The 17,446-nt window shown below is 38.5% G+C and overlaps 1 protein-coding gene across 2 annotated transcripts in view; it reads right to left on the minus strand.

The window, feature by feature from the left end:
• GABRA3 (gamma-aminobutyric acid type A receptor subunit alpha3) overlaps positions 1-5,886 on the minus strand; it is a 247,227-nt gene extending 241,341 nt beyond the window's left edge. For both annotated transcript variants that reach the window (XM_057539110.1, XM_057539108.1), the window contains exon 1: positions 5,730-5,886. The gene's annotated coding sequence lies outside the window, so the exon portion shown is untranslated. The remainder of the gene's footprint in view (positions 1-5,729) is intronic.
• Positions 5,887-17,446: the final 11,560 nt, after the last annotated feature.

The following is a 17,446-nucleotide window of genomic DNA, read 5'->3' on the forward strand; positions in this document are numbered from 1 at the left end:
TATTTTGCTCACTATTATATGCTCCATCTTTAGTCAATCATATGTATATACTAAATATTTGTCCAATCAATGAATGAGGCCTCTCCTCTCTTGGCTATTTCATAATACTGTAGTCTCCTAATTTTCCTTCCACGTCTGACCTCTCCTCCTTTGTAGCCTTCACACAAGCTCATCTTTGTTTTCCTATATCCTAAAGAGAAGCATTCCCCAAAGAAGAAATTCTTAGACTCCTTCTTTCTACTTCAAGTACTGCTTCTTTACCAATGACTCTCAAATCACTCTCTCCAGCTAACTTCTTTCCAGAGCTCCAATCCCATATTTTTTTTCCAACTGTACCCAGTACCTCTTGGCGGGCTATAGCAGTAGCATTACCTGCGTGACCTCAGTCAAATCGAGTCACTCCACCTCCCAGGATCAGTTTGCTCATACATAAAATGAGGGTGTTGCCTCTCCACTACATATAGAGCATAGTCCTAATTTTCCAAGCTAGCATTCAATATTATTTATAGTCAAGCCCTCCAACTATCTCACAAAACATTTATTACATACTTACCATTCTCCAATGCAACTGAACTAACTGTTCCCAATACATGCCTTCTGCTTTTCTGGACTCTGCCTAGAACACCTTTCCCATCCCCCAAACTCTTGCTTAGCTGGAAGCCCTTTCCCTCTCTTTTATGAGTGTGGATCTCATTCTCATAGTATTATAGTTATTTGTATATATCTTCTCTCTCCTACTTGACTGTGTCATCTTGGAGGGCAGAAGCTATTCCTAAATAAGTCTGTATCTCCCACATTGCCTTTGGTCCATAGTGTGCACTTAATAATCTTATACTGAATGTATTCGGTTTAGGTCATATCAGTCACCCTGCTTAAAAGCCTTTAATCAGTCCCCTTGTTTCTGGAATAAAGACCAAAATCATTACAGTGTCCCATTCTAGCCACCTCAGTTTTTGTTCAATTTTCCAAATTCACTATGCTTCTCTTATCTCATGGCCCTCATGCATGCTCTTCCCTTCATCTAGAAAACTGCTCCACCCCCTCCATCACCCCCAACCCACCCCCATGTCTCTACTTGGCCTTAATATTACTTCCTCAAGGAAGCTTTTCTTAAACTCCAAGCTAGATCAGATTTCCTCTGTTATATACCTTCATAGCCCTACCCCCCATACTTTTCCTTCATAACATTTATTGCTGACCAAAATAACACAGTTGTGTGATTATCTGATTTATGACCTCTTCCCCATCAAACTATAAGCTCCAAATAAGCAAGTACCATGTTTGTTTACCTCATCTTTCTAACATCTGCATGGTGCCTAACCACATTACTGAATAAATAGCTGTTGAACGACTGAATTGATGAATGACTGGGTTAAAGGTAAAAACTTGGGACTTAAAATGTAAAAGATATTTTCCTGGCTTCCTATAATTCCTTTCAAAGTAAAATTGCGATGCCAGGTAACTATCTGGGACAGGTGAGCTTGCCTTCTATTCAACATAAGAAATTTGTAAAATAGGATGAATATTGCCCCCAAAATGCTGGAAGGAAAACAAAAGTACCTTTTTAAAAAATAAATATATGGTCCCAAAAGGCATAACTAACACCAACCGGTCTGTTCCTTTAACTTAACAAACATTTATTAAGCACCTACTCTATGCCATATACTAGGATAGTGGCTGATGTTACAATAAACCAGACTGACACAGCCCCCTACTTGCTTGGAATATATAATCTAAGAGTGGAATTTATAGAAGCTTTAAAAAAACCTTTATTGCAGTCACAACATCCAAGTAATGCTACTTTGTGAGGATATTAAGTTTTCCATCAAAGGAGATACTTAACCTGAGGGTGAAAGATCATCTGGCAGGGATGATTTAGAAATTACAACTGGGCCCAATCCGGGTCTCTTAAATTAGATGGGCAGGTAGCCTAGACCAGCGTTGCTCAAAGTGTGGTCCAAGGATCAGTGCTTATTTATGAACTTTTATTACCAGGCAACAATGACTTAAGTACAGAAATTGAGAAACACACAAGTGCAGAAATTGAGAATATGTACTTAAAAATGTTGTAGCAACTCAGCTTGAAAAAAAATTAATTTTATGTCTGTTGAATCTAACAATAAAATGTGAGCTTATATTTTGTATGTCTTTTATTTTTCTAGTAATTCATAGTTAATGTATTTTACTAAAGTAACCATCCGTGATGGACTGGAAAAATTTGAAAAACTGATCCTTCACCAAGATAGTTTGAAAAGCACTGGAACAGCAGGTTAAGGATTACCTGTCGGCTTGTTAAAATGCAAAACTCAGGTCCCACCCCAGACCCTCTGAATCATAATTAACATTTTAACAAGATCCTCAGGGGATTCTTTTGCAGATTAAATTTTGAGAAGAACTGGCCTAGATGATTTCTGAAGTCCCTTAGAACCCTGAGATTTTACAATTTACTTCAGATAGAGAATTGCAGAGCTAAGAAACCCTTGGTGATAAAGTCTACCTCATCATTTTATAGATGGAAAAGCTGAGATCCATGCAGAGAAAATCATGTGTCCAAGGTAAATGGCAATTTTTCAGAGCTAGCAATAGAACTCAACTTTCCTAATACCCAGGTCAGTTTTCCACTCTAGCACACTGCATGCTCACTTCTATTCCACCCAATCCCAGTCTGTACCATCCCCTCGGTGATGTCATTGTTTCTAAGATACTTTCTGATATAACAATTTATTCTTCTACCGTTTATATACTGTGAACCTTGAATCATGATGATTTCAAGTGTTTCCTTTATAATTGCCCCTAACCCTTTCTTCCCAAATCTTCCTACATGCCCATTATCTGGCTGCTATATGGACATTCTGGGGCTTCAGAAGAAATAGCACTGATTTCTGGTTTTTAGGAAAAGAACAGAGACCTTTTTTGTTTCCATCAGTCCACCTGATACCAGATAGCAAGCTTTTCCAAGGAAGAGAACATACAATATCAAAGCTGCTTTAGAAAACTCAGTATGACCAGTTTGTGGCTGACAAACAAGAGAATGGGATAATAGGCGATATTAATAAAAGTCTAGTCCCCAAAATGAGGCAAATGATGATCCCTTCCTTGTGGTCCCTTCAGATTCAAGCCTTGAGGGGAGAGAGACGGCTGTCTTCAACTATCTGAGGAGCTATTATTAAGAAGCAAATTTGTTCTAGATAGTCCCAACGTACCAATGAATAGAAGTTACAGGGAGACAGATCTTGGCTTATAATGGGGATTACTTCCTGACAATCAGCATTGCTTAAATATAGAAAGAGCCACCTAATGAGCTCTCTGTCACTGCAGGGAGTTCAAATAGAAATTAGTCAATGAATTGGATGCTTAGGACAAATTCAAGAACTGGTTGGAGAAGTAAAGCTTAATAAACTTTAGGCATCCTTCCAGTTCCAAGGTTTTAGTATTCTAAAATTTTCAGAACAAGGTGACTCTAAGATCTCAGAAAATAAGAGAAAGATCTGGTCCCACATGGAAGCAACCTAAGTGTCCATTGACAGATGAATGGATAAAGAAGATGTGGCACATATATACAATGGAATATTACTCAGCCATAAAAAGAAACGAAATTATTTGTAATGAGGTGAATGGACCTAGAGTCTGTCATACAGAGTGAAGTAAGTCAAAAAGAGAAAAACAAATACCATATGCTAACACATATATACGGAATCTAAAAAACAACGATTCTGAAGAACCTCAGGGCAGGACAGGAATAAAGACGCAGATGTAGAGAATGGACTTGAGGACACGGGGAGGGGGAAGGGTAAGCTGGGACGAAGTGAAAGAGTGGCAAGGACATACACTACCAAATGTAAAATAGATAGCTAGTGGGAAGCAGCTGCGTAGCACAGGGAGATCAGCTCAGTGCTTTGTAACCACCAAAAGGGTGTGATAGGGAGTGTGGGAGGGAGATGCAAGAGGGAGGAGATATGGGGATATATGTGTACGTATAGCTGATTCACTTTGTTATACAGCAGAAACTAACACACCACTGTAAAGCAATTATACTCCAGTAAAGATGTTAAAAAAAAAAAAAGATCTGGTCCCAAAAGAAGTCTTTTGCTGGATGTGAGATGGATGAGGCTATGACAGTGGAAAAATGAAGTCTTTGCTGGCATTCTTTTCAAAGGAAAGCAGGCTGTCCAAAGAAACCCAGCCCCTCCAGGAACCCCAGATGAGGCCTGGCTCCACTATGCCGCACTCTTAAGTTCCTGTTACTTTACACAAAGGACTCTACTACTTTCAAAAAAAATTGCCAAGCAGCACCCTTCCTACTATACTTACACTTGCCTAACATACAAGGATGCAAAATTCTCCCCAAGGAGGCAGTAGTGCTTAATGGTCAAGACCATGCATTCTGGAACCAGGTTGCCTGTGTTTTAATTCCCAGTCAGGACATTTAATTGCTTAACCTCTCTGTGCCTCAGTTTCCTCATCAGTAAACCAAGGATAACAATAGTATCTGATTCATAGGGTTAATGTAAAAATAATTCATATTAAACCCTCAGCCCAAGATCCAAAACATTTTAAGCACTCAACAACTGGTATTGTGGGTGTTATAATTAGTGCCATGGGTATGGCAGTGTTGCCAACTCACAAAAGCCCCCATCAAGCAACCAGATCTCTACCCCTGACAGTTCAGAGGGGCTATAGTACAAGAGCTGTAGCCAACCCTTGCATAGCTACAGACATCCAGAACCTGCTGACCCTCAATAAATCATACCATTCATACCAGGAATCCTGGCTCTTCACCCTGCTCCCTCTCTCTCTCTCTCTCTTTCTCAATCCAACAGCCACCCCTCCCCCAGTCCTCCTGCCTATGCCAGCCGCAGCCACAGTCAGAGGAGCAGCAAACTGGAAATCCAGTTCCAAACAAACCATAAGGTGTTTCTTCCCTCCCAAGGACACAGCTGGACCTAATACCACGCCTGCCAGTAGGATGGGGTGGGATATCTGAATCCCTGATCTAGCCTGTCAGCTCAACTACCTGGAATGGGGAGAGGACAGGCAATGGGGGCTTCCCACAGAGAAGCAAGGGAAGCCTCCCAAGTTTGTGAAGGAACTCAGGCCCAACCCTACAATGAGCCTCTTAAAGGAAGGGGGGAGGTCTCAACCTGCTTTCAAAGGAAACAGTTATTTACAACTTTCTACTCACTTGCATCTGGGGGAGTTATAATAGGGAGATGGGGAAAGAGGCTGCACGGTATTCTCCTTCTTTCTCATTTCCAGCAATGAGAAGCAGCTGCAGAGAAAGAGTTAAAGGAGAAAGGAAGCTCCAGCCATTACCCCATCCCTGTGCCTAGGGCTGTCTGGGGGGTCATGACAGTGCTTTCTGCTCTGGCTAGGGGCCACTGGGTGGCTTTCTGCAGCAGCTGCCGGCCCCCCAAGCAATTTGCAAGGTCAATGTTGATCTGCTTCCAAAGAGGAACAAAACAATTCACTGACAATGAAGCAAATAGCGCATACACCACATCGCAACCCCCCTTCCTCAAATCAGGTTTTACCCCTGTGCCTCCCTGCCCAGATGCCGACTCTGGGTTTCCACCAGACCCACTGGGGAACCCAGGATAGCATCACAGCTGCAGAGCGTGTCTCGCCTCGCTGGCCAACCCAAGGAGACTCTCAGAACGGGGGAGAGATGCTATCACTAAAGGAGACCTGAGCTTGGGGGAGGGGGAAGTACGGAAAGCTATGTTTCTTACCAAGCGCCACAGTCACTTCCCCGAAGCGAAGAGAAGAGAAGGATGAAAGAACTGAAACAAGTTGGACGTTCAGCCCTCACAGAGCTCGGCTTCCTCTTCTCTTTCTCTGGGTCTCTCTCTCTTCTCTCTCTCTGGTTTGCTCGCTAGCTTGCGCGCGCTCACGCTCTCTCTCTCTCTCTCTCTCCCTCTCCCTCTCCCTCTCCCTCTCCCTCTCCCTCTCCCTCTGCCTCTCCCTCTCCCTCTCCCTCTCTCCCCCTCTCCCTCCCTTCCTCTCTCTCACCCCCCCTCCCTTCCCTCTTCCCCTCCCCCTTTGCTGGTTTTGGAATCACCACTGCTTGGTGCTGAGCACGCGGCTGTGCTGGGGCTCAGAAAACAGCGCTGCAAAGGTTTGGATCTGTGGTTGTTTTAGGAAAGACTAAAGTAGTATTTTATTCTTTAAGCTATCCAGCAGAGAAATAGAGGGAAACTCGGAGAGAAGGGGAAGAGCAGAGGGAGCAAAGGGAAGGGAAAGAGAGCAAAAGGGTAAGAGCGAATAGGAGGATAAAGGAAGTATGGATTACCATAGTTGACATGTGATGCTTACTAGCTAGCTGCTCCAAGACGGAAGATGAGTGGTCTGTCTCCCTTACATCCCTTTGGGCGCGCCTTCTTAGCCCAGGCTCCAAATAAAGGTTTGACAAATCTGTCTGTTCACATACATCTCTGAGGACGATAATGAGCTAAAAAAAATTACATCAAAGAGGTTGCCATTCCCACTCCACTAAGAAGAAAGGGTTCAGCCACATTGATCTGCCAATGACCTAACTGCCACCCCCACCCCCAACTAAGTAGAAGTGTAGACCCAAAACAGAACTGTCAGCTGGAGCTTACCTCCAGGCAAAACAGACAAGCAGCAGAATCACAATGCTTTCCTTACAAAAACCTCTGAAGGGAATATAGGTGTATGTTAAGTGTGTGAGTTTGCACAAGGAGGAAGAAGAGAGGGAAGGAGATGAATTAACTCAAAGTATAAAAGAATTATATTCCCATTGGGGGAAAAAAACTGGGTAAAGTATAGTAACAATGCAACAGGGGGTAGAAAAAGACCTAGACTGAGAATAAAATAAAGGAACTTATGTTTGAGTCCTGGCTCTGAAAATTACTTGACTATTACCTTTGACAAGTCACTTCTTCAATCTGGCCTTCATTATCCTCAATGGTAAAATGAATGGCAATGGAGGTACATGATCTTGAAAGACCCTTTCACACCTAACAATCTAGGCTCTAAGACAGGAAAATTCCACGGGAAGGAGTTGATCTGTGAAGAGTGAAATATAGACTACCAAATTTAAAAGGTTCTCCAAAGGTGAGTCCCCAAATGGGACCCCAAATCACACTGACACAACATTCCCTTTTGAGCATTTCAGGAGCAATATGAATAGGAGCATATGTGTAAAGAGCTGCTCCTAACAAACAATTCAGCTTCTACCTATATATAATGATTAGCATAAAAGTTTTCTTAATCAAACCCCTCATACTGTGGTTTTTCAGCCCATTTAGCAAGAGAATCAAAATGGTCCTTTAGGGCATCTGATTGAACATGTGTTTTATTATGTGTGTTAAGTGTACTGACCTCAATATGTATGTAGTGACTGGGACATGGAAGGCATTTAAAATTTTTCCCATGGTGTGCTATTTCTATCTAAACCACTATCCTGTTTGGTCCCCCTCCCCAAAAAAATCCTAATACTCTCTACTTCTGTTCATTGAGGCACACATGCTCCACTCTGACTATATGCATATACCCATATACTGAGTATACAGAGAGATAGGGATCCATAGGCTCAGCCACTGAGCTGGAAGGACCCATAAAGATAACCATCTCGTTCCTTTTTATGGCTGGGTAATATTCCATTGTATATATGTACTACATCTTCTTATCCATTCTTCTGCTGATGGACATTTACATTGCTTCCATGTCCTGGCTATTGTAAATAGTGCTGCAATGAACATTGGGGTGCATGTATCTTTTTGAACTGTGCAATCTGCAGAGACGTGGATGGACCTAGAGACTGTCATACAAAGTGAAGTAAGTCAGAAAGAGAAAAACAAATATTGTATAATATCGCTTATATGTGGAATCTAGAAAAATGATACAGATGAACTTATTTGCAAAGCAGAAATAGAGACACAGATGTAGAGAACAGACGTATGGATACCAGGGGAGGAATGGGGGGTGGGATGAATTGGGAGATTGGGATTGACATATATACACTACTATGTATAAAATAGATAACTAATGAGAACCTACTGTATAGCACAGGGAACTCTGCTCAGTGCTCTGTGGTGACCTAAATGGGAAGGAAATCCAAAAAAGAGGGGATATATGTATACGTATAGCTGATTCACTTTGCTGTACAGCAGAAACTAACACAACATTATAAAGCAACTATACCGCAATAAAAAATAATTTAAAAAGATAACCATCTCATTTTGCAGAAAGAGAAGCTGGCCTGCAGAAAAAATATGGCTCACACAACGTCATAGTGAATTAGTGACAGAACCAAGACCCTCACCCAGACTGCTGACCCCAGGTACAGTATTTTTGTCTACCAAAGCAACATGTAAGTTATACATAAAGCAAGTGTATGTGGGCACATAACTATGCACACTCCTTCCTGCAGAGGTACGTATTTTTTGTACATTTGTTTGCATAAATGCGCATTGGATTTGGATTAGTGAAATGGCAAAAGCAAGTATTATGAACTGTCATAGGTTGCTGTATTATTTCATAGGGTTGCCATAACAAATTACCATAAATTTGGTGGCTTAAAACAACAGAAGTTTATTGTCTCATAATTCTGGAGGCCAGAAGTCTGACCTTAAGGTGTTAGCAGGGCCTCACTTTCCCTAAAAGCTCTAGAGGAGACTCTTTCCTTGACTCTTCCAGCTTCTGGTGGCTCCTGGAATTCCTTGGCTTATAGAAGCATCACTCCAATCTCTGCCTCAGTCTTCAAATTGTCTTCTCCTCTGTCTCTGTGTGACCAAATTTCCCTGTTTTTTCCCTTATAAAGACACCAGTCATAGGATTTAGGTCCCAGCCTAAATCCAGGATGATTTCTTCTCAAGATATTTAACTAATTACTTCTGCAGAGACTACACATCGAAATAAGATCACATCCTTAGGTTCTGAGTGGACATGAATTTTTGGGAGACACTATTCAACCCACTACAGTGGCCAAGTTTTGCTTTTGGCAGATAAATATACTAAACAAATAAACCATCTAGGGCACCATCATTTTTAAAAGAAAAGATATTTTAATCCAAATAAGTTAGATGAAGATACTCTCATAACAAAAACTATAATTTAAATCATATAATTTTAGCTGTATTAGTAGCTTAAAAATTAATAGCATTTTCATAAATGTTCTCAATTCACTGCAAACCACAGAAAAATTTTACTAGGACCACTTCTGGTAGTGGTGGAGCAGTTTCTATGAAACCAATTCTGCTGCAGATAGCAATAATAAACTCTGGACAAAAAACAATAATCCGAATGCATTGGAAATTAATCATAAATAGTCATAAATTGGAAGAGTTGACAATTGAAAGAAAGGAACAATACTAAGTGAGTTTGCCCTTTTTCAAAAATGTCTGCCTGAGGGCAGGCCCCAGGCCAAAGCAATAACTAAAATTCTAGAGAATCTACAAGTAGGTGTTACAGCTGTTAAATGTTTAACAACTGGATCTCCAGGAAAAAATAAATAAAAGCCTGATTCATAGTATTTCCCAATTTCCATAGTGTAAATACTCCCACCCTGGCCAATTCTATCAACATGAAATTGAGAGGAGAGGTGCAGAGTTGGCTCTGACAAGCCAGTGATATTTGGCTACATAACACAACTGCTCACAGTCCTTGTGGCTTGCAGAACCAGAAGACAGAGTTCAAGATGACAACTGAAGCTGGAAAATGATGAGATAAATCCAATAATGGAGAGAACTACAGAGTGGGAGACCCCAATTCTGTGTATAAACTGTCCAAATCGCTGATGGAGCCATAAATGATACATGTGGTGACAGATTCCAAAGAGCCTAAATAAAGCTGAAAAAATTAAACAGAATTTTCAGAGCTGCCCACCACAAAGGAGAGTTTTGTGTTTCAGTTCAGCCACATTAATTGCCTACTAAAACAAACAAAAAAAGCAATACTTAATAGAGAAGTGAAAGAGAATATAGATATCCTATATATATCATTCACAAAGTTTAGGGTATACTCCAAAATTGCTAGGGGAAAAAAAAGAAACAGGAAAATATTACCTATACTCAAGGGAAAAGGCAGTCAGTAGAGACCAGCCCTAAGATGCACCAGATGTTGAAATTAGCAGAAAAGGATTTTAAGTCATCTATCATAACTACACTAATGGAAATAAAGGAAAACACACTTTTAATGAACAAATAGAAAATTATATCAGAGGTATAAAACAATTAAAAAGAAACAACAGATGCCAATTTTAGAACTGAAAATTAAAAATCTAAAGTAAAGGTCACGGGGTGGGCTTAATAGTAGATTGAAAATGAAAGAAGAGTAAATTAACTTGAAGGCAAATTAATAGATATTATTCAATCTGAAGTACACAGAAAAGATTGAAAAAGATTAATAGAGACTCAGTGATCTGTTAGATAATATCAAAGTTCTAACATAAATGTAATTGGAGTCCCAGAAGGCAAAAAACAGAAGAAGAAGAAGGAAAAATATTTGAAAAATAATGCCTGAACTATTTCCAAATATAATGAAACATAAATTTACAGATTCAAGGAGCTCAGTGAACCCCAAGCAGAATACCCAGGTACATCATAGTCAAGCTACATGAAAACCAAATATTAAGGGAAAATCTTGAAAGAATCCAGAAAAAAATAACAGCCTGAGGAACAATAATATAATTGACCATTGACTTCTCATCAGAAAAAAAGGTATCTTTAAAGTGCTGAAATTTAAGAAAAAAAATCTATCAATACATCCAGCAACATTGACTGTAAGCAAACTTTGAAAAGTTAAGGTGGACCTCCAATTTCCAGTTCTCCATGTAAGGAATTTGGTAGTCACCACTCCGTCCTAACAGAAAGTAAACCTTGAACAAAATGAAAAAACAATACCTCTTGGATACATAAGAAAGGTGAAGACACAAGGCAAACTTCTGCTTCCAAGACTGGGGAGACAGAGAGGTGAATACAAGGAGTTAAAGCTTACCACAGCAGAGATTCACTAGCTGAAACTGCCAGGGGATCCAATGCTGGGTTAATTGATGAATTGCTGGAGGCTCAGTGTGGACAAGTATGAGAATTAAAAATTCCAGGGGCACCCAGTAATAGAGGAGCCTCCACAATATTGTGAAATTTACCTCTAGGAACTTAATCATGTTCTCACAATAAATATTGGAGAAAAAGTCCCTCCTGCTTCCTCTACCAGGAGGAGGGGCAAAGGAACCATTTTGAAATATACCAGAGTACTCTGTTCTTTTTTTTTTTTTTTTTTTTTTAAATTATCCTTGAACCCTACATCCTACCAGTTCCTCCTTAGCTCTTGAACTATCTAGATGCCTGATCTCCCTTTCACTTCTTTTTTTTTTTTTTTTAAAGGATTTTCTTATTTATTTATTTATTTATTTTTGGCTGTGTTGGGTCTTCGGTTCGTGCGAGGGCTTTCTCCAGTTGCGGCAAGCGGGGGCCACTCTTCATCGCGGTGCGGGGACCGCTCTTCATCGCGGTGCGCGGGCCTTTCTCTATCGCGGCCCCTCCCATCGCGGGGCACAGGCTCCAGACGCGCAGGCTCAGCAATTGTGGCTCACGGGCCCAGCTGCTCCGTGGCATGTGGGATCTTCCCAGACCAGGGCTCGAACCCGTGTCCCCTGCATTAGCAGGCAGATTCTCAACCACTGCGCCACCAGGGAAGCCCCAGTACTCTGTTCTTAATAAGGCCTGCTCTCAGCAGAACCTAGTTAACCAGAGCCCAACCTGCTGGAGTATTATCAAAGCCTAACTGACCTGGGGAAAGGGAAATATCCAACTTTACTCATCTCTGGTCTTTTGTGTGGAAGAAGAAAAATACCCAACTCCATCACACTCTAGCCATCTTGACACAACTAAGCAGGATGAAAAATACTGAGAAGCATTTGTGAAGTTCACAGTGCAGAGACATAGGCTTACTAAAGGCTGAGACCTAATAATAGGAATGTATAATACTTCCCTTCCCCCCATATCTCACCACAACAATTCTACAGGCCTATATGCAGCAGTTCCTTATACCCAGTGTGTCACGTCCAACAATCAAGAAAAGATTATAAGGCATGCCAAAAGGCAAAAAACACAATTTGAAGAGACAGAGCAAGCATTACAAACTGGCATGACAGAGATGTTGGAATTATCAGACCAGGAATTTAAAACAACTATGATTAATATGTAAAGGCTCTCATAGATAAATTAGACAGCATGCAAGAACACATGGGCAATATAAACAAAGAGATGGAAATCCTAAGAAAGAACCAAAAATAAATGCTAGAGATCAAAAACATTATAACAGAAGTAGAGAATGCCTTTGATGGGCTTATTAGTAGACTGGACACAGGTAAGAAAAACAACTCTGAGCTAGAAGATATATCAACAGAAAATTTTGTCCAAAACTGAAAAGCAAAGACTGAAAAAAGTAGAACAGAATATCCAAGGATTTGAGACAACTATAAAAATTGTAACATATGCATAATGGGAGTACCAGATGGAGAAGAAAGAGAGGAGCAAAAGAAATATTTGAAATGATAATGACTGATAATTTCCCCAAAATATTGTCAGACACCAAACCGCAGATCTGAGAGTTCAGAGAACACCACACATGAAAAATGTTAAAAAAACTGTACCTAGGCATATCATTTTCACACTACAGAAAATCAAAGATAAAGAAAAAAATCTTGTTTTAATTACAAGAGCTTTGTAGTATAGTTTGAAATCAGGAAGTGTGGTGCCTCTGGCTTTGTTCTTCTTTCTCAGGACTGCTTTGGATATTCAGGGTCTTTTGTGTTTCCATGCAATTTTAGGATTGTTTTACTATTTTGTGAAAAATGCCATTGGAATTTTGGTAGGGATTGCATTGCACCCATGTATGGCTTTGGGTAGTATAGACATTTTTACAATATTAATTCTTCCCATCCATGAACAAAGGATATTTTTCCATTTGTTTGTGTCTTATTCAATTTCTTTGATCAAAGTTCTTCAGTTTTCATTGTACAGATCTTTCATTTCCTTGGTTAAGTTTATTCCTAAGTATATTACTGGTTTTGATGCTATTGTAAATGGGATAGTTTTCTTTATTTCCTTTTCAGATATTATGCTGTTAGTTTATAGAAATACAACTGATTTTTATATCCTAAAACTTTACTGAACTTTTTGATTAGTTCCAAAAGTTTTTTGGTTGAGTCTTTAGAACTTTCTATACATAAGATTATATCATCTGCAAATAATGACAATTTGCTTCTTCTTTTCCTTTTTGGATGTTTTTTATTTCTTTGTCTTGCTTGATTGCTCTAGCTAGGACTTCTATCTAGTACTATGTTGAATAAGAGTGGTGAGAGTGGGCACCCTTTTCTTGTTCCTAATCTTAGAGAAAGCTTTTAATCTTTCACTGTTGAGTACGATGTTAGCTGTGGGTTTGTCATATATGACCTTTATTATGTTGAGGTACATTCCTTCTATACGCAATTTGTTGAGGATTTTTATCATGAAAGGATGCTGTATTTTGTAAAGTGCTTTTCCGGTATCTATTGAGATGATCATATCATTTTTGTCTTTCATTCTATTAATGTGGTTTATCACAATTTTTTTAACATCTTTATTGGAGTATAGTTGCTTCACAATGGTGTGTTAGTCTCTGCTTTATAACAAAGTGAATCAGTTATACATATACATATGTTCCCATATCTCTTCCCTCTTGCATCTTCCTCCCTCCCACCCTCCCTATCCCACCCCTCTAGGTGGTCACAAAGCACAGAGCTGATCTCCCTGTGCTATGCGGTTGCTTCCCACTAGCTAGCTATTTTATGTTTGCTAGTGTATATATGTCCATGCCACTCTCTCACTTTGTCACAATTATTGATATGTGTATGTTGAACCATCCTTGCAGCCCAGGGATAAATCCCACTTGGTCGTGGTGTGTGATCCTTTCATTGCACTGTTGAATTCAGTTTGCTAATATTTTGTTGAGAATTTTTGCATCTATTAATATATTCATCAGGGATATTGGTCTACAGTTTTTTTCCTTGTAGTGTGCTTATCTGGCTGGCCTCATAAAACGAGTTTAGGAGTGCTCCCTCTTTTTCAATTTTTGCCCAGCCCCTGGCAAACACCAATCTACCCTCAGTTTCAATGAGTTCACCTTTTTAGATTCCACATATAAGTGAGGTCATACAGAATTTGTCTTTCTCTGCCTGATTATTTCGCTGAGCATAATGACCTTACAGTTCATTCATGTTGTCATAAATATCAGGATTTCCTTCTTTTTTATGGCTCAGTAATATTCCATTGCATATATACACCACATTTTCTTTATCCATTCATTTGTCAATGGACACTTAGGTTGTTTCCATGTCTTGGCTATTGTGAATAATGCTGCAATGGACATTAGGGTGCAGATATCTCTTGAAGTTACTAATGTCACTTCCTTCAAATATGTACCCAGAGGTGGAACTGATGAATCATATGGTAGTTCTATTTTTAATTTTTTGAGGAACCTCCATACTGTTTACCATGATGGCTACACCAATTTACAGTCCCATCAACAGTGCACAACAGTTCCCTTTTCTCCACATTCTTGCCAAAACTGGTTATCTCTTGGTTTTTGATAATAGCCATTCTAACAAGTGTGAGCTGATATCTCATTGTAATTTTGATTGGCATTTCCCTAAAGATTTTTTATGTTGAACACCTTTTCATGTACCTGTTAGCCATTTGTATGTCTTCTTTGTAAAAATGTCTATTCAGGTCCTTTGCCCATGATTAATTGGATTATTTGTTTTGTTTTTACTATTGAGTACTATGAGCTTTTTTTAATGTTTTGGATTTTAACCCCTTATCAGATATATTATGGTTTGTAAATATTTTCTCCCATTCTGTAGGCTGCCTTTTCATTGTGTTTATTGTTTCTTTTGCTGTGCAGAAGCTTTTTAGTTTGATGTGTTGCCATTTGTTGACTTCTGATTTGTTGTTTGTGCTTTGGTGTCATATCCAAAAAATTCATTGCCAACCCCAATCTCCAGGAGATTTTTCCCTCTGTTTTCTTCTAGAACTTTTATGGTTTCAGATCTTACATTTAAGATTTAATCCACTTCAAGTTAATGTTTATGAGTGGTGTAAGATAGGGGTCCAGTTTCACTCTTTTGCATGAAATATATGGTTTTCCAACACCATTTATTGAAAAGACTATCCTTTCCCCATTGAGTATTCTTGGCTCCCTTGTCAAATATAAGTTGACCATATACGCATAGGTTTATGTCTGGGGCTCTCAGTTCTGTTTCACTGGTCTATGTGTCTGTTTTTATGCCAGTACCACACTGATTTGATTACTATAGCTTTGTAATATAGTTTAAAATCAGGAGGTGTGATGCCTCCATCCTTGATATTCTTTCTCAGGATTGCTTTGGTGAATCAGAGACTTTGATGATTCCATACGGATTTTAGAATTTTTTTCTATTTGTGTGAAAAATGCCATTAAAATTTTGATAAGGATTGCATTGAATCTATAGATAGCTTTGAGTCATATGGACATTTTAACAATATTAATTCTTCTGATCCATATATATGGGATATCTTTCCATTTATTTGTGTTTGTGCTTCTTCAATTTCTTTCATCAATGTCTTATTGTTTTCAATATATAAAACTTTCACCTCCTTGGTTAAAGTTATTCCTAAGAATATTATTGTTTTTGATGCTATTGTGAATGGGATTGTTTTCTAAATTACTTTTTCAGATAGTTCATTTTTAGGGTTCAGAAATATAACTGATCTTTGTTGATTTTGTATCCTACAACTTTGCTTAATTCATTTGTTAGTTCTAATAATTTTTTGTGGAAATTTTAGCATTTTCTATACATAAGATTATGTCATCTGCAAACAGAGAAAATTTAACTTCTTCCTTGCTGATTTGGATGCCTTTTATTTCTTTTGCTGGCCTAGTTGCTCTGGATAGGATTTCCAGTACGATATTGAATAGGAGTGGTGAGAGTGGGCACACTTATCCCAATCTTAGAGAAAAAGCTTTCAATCTTTCACCATTGAGTATTATGTTAGCTGTGGGTCTCTCATACATGGATTTGATTATGTTAAGGTACATTCCTTCTACACCCAATTTATTGGGAGTTTTTATTGTAAAAGGATGTTGAATTATTTCAAGTGATTTTTCTGCATTTGTTGACATAATCATATGATTTTTACCCTTCATTTTATTAATGTGGTTATCACATTTATTGATTTGCATATGTTGAATCATCATTGCCTCCCAGGGATAAATCCAACTTGATCACAGTGTATGATCCTTTTAACGTGCTGTTGAATTAGGTTTGTTAGTATTCTGTTGAAATATTTGTATCTATATTCATCAGAGATATTGGTTTATAGTTTTCTTTTCTTGAAGTCTACTTATCTGGCAATGGCATCATGGTATTACTGGTCTAAAAATGTTTGGTGTGTTCTTTCCTCTTCAATTTTTTGGAAGAATTTTAGAAGGATTGGCCTTACTCCTTCTTTACATATTTGTTAAGATTCAGTGAATTAATGCTCTAATCTCCTCCTCATTATTGTTCTGTTCCGATTTTCTAGTTCTTCATGATTCAGTCTTGGTAAATTGTATATTTCTAGGAATTTATCCATTTCTTTTATGTTATTCAATTTGTTGGTATCTAATTATTCATAACAGTATATCATGATACTTTGTATGTATTTTTGTAGTATCAGTCACAATGTTTAGTGTCTCCTCTTTCATTTATAATTGTGTTTATTTGAGTCTCCTCCCCCCCTCGTTTAAGCTACATAAATATTTGTCAATTTTGTTTATCTTTTCAAAAAACTGACTCTTGGGTTTACTGATTTTTTTGGTCTCTATTGTTTTTATTTCTCTCTTTCTGGTCTCTATTGTTTTTATTTCTGCTCTAATTTTTATTATATCCTTCTTTATGCTAACTTTGGGTTTAGTTTGTTCTTCTTTATCTAGTTCCTTGAGGTGTAAAATTAGGTTGTTTATTTGAGATCTCTCTTTCTTAATGTAGGTGTTTATCACTATGAACTTCCCTCTTAAAACTGCCTTTGCTGCATCCCATATGTTTTGGTATGTTGTGTTTCCATTTTCTTTTGTCTCTAGATACTTTCTGATTTTCCTTTTGATTTCTTCTTTGACCTATTGGCTTTTCAGGAGTGTGTTGTTTATTTTTCACACATTTCTGAGTTTTCCAGTTTTCTTGCTATTATTGATTTCCAGTTTCATACTATTGTGGACATAAACAATATTGATATGATTTCAATCATCTTAAATTGTTGAGACTTGCTCTGTGGTGCAACATATGATCTATACTAGAGAATGTTCCATGTGCACTTGAGAAGAATGAGCATTCTGCTGCTGTTCGATGGAATGTTCTGGATATGTCTGTTAGGTTCATTTGTTCTATAGTGTAATTCAAGTCTGCTGTTTCCTAATTGATTTTCTG

Source organism: Balaenoptera acutorostrata, chromosome X (assembly GCF_949987535.1).
Source record: "Balaenoptera acutorostrata chromosome X, mBalAcu1.1, whole genome shotgun sequence".
Lineage (NCBI taxonomy): Eukaryota > Metazoa > Chordata > Mammalia > Artiodactyla > Balaenopteridae > Balaenoptera > Balaenoptera acutorostrata.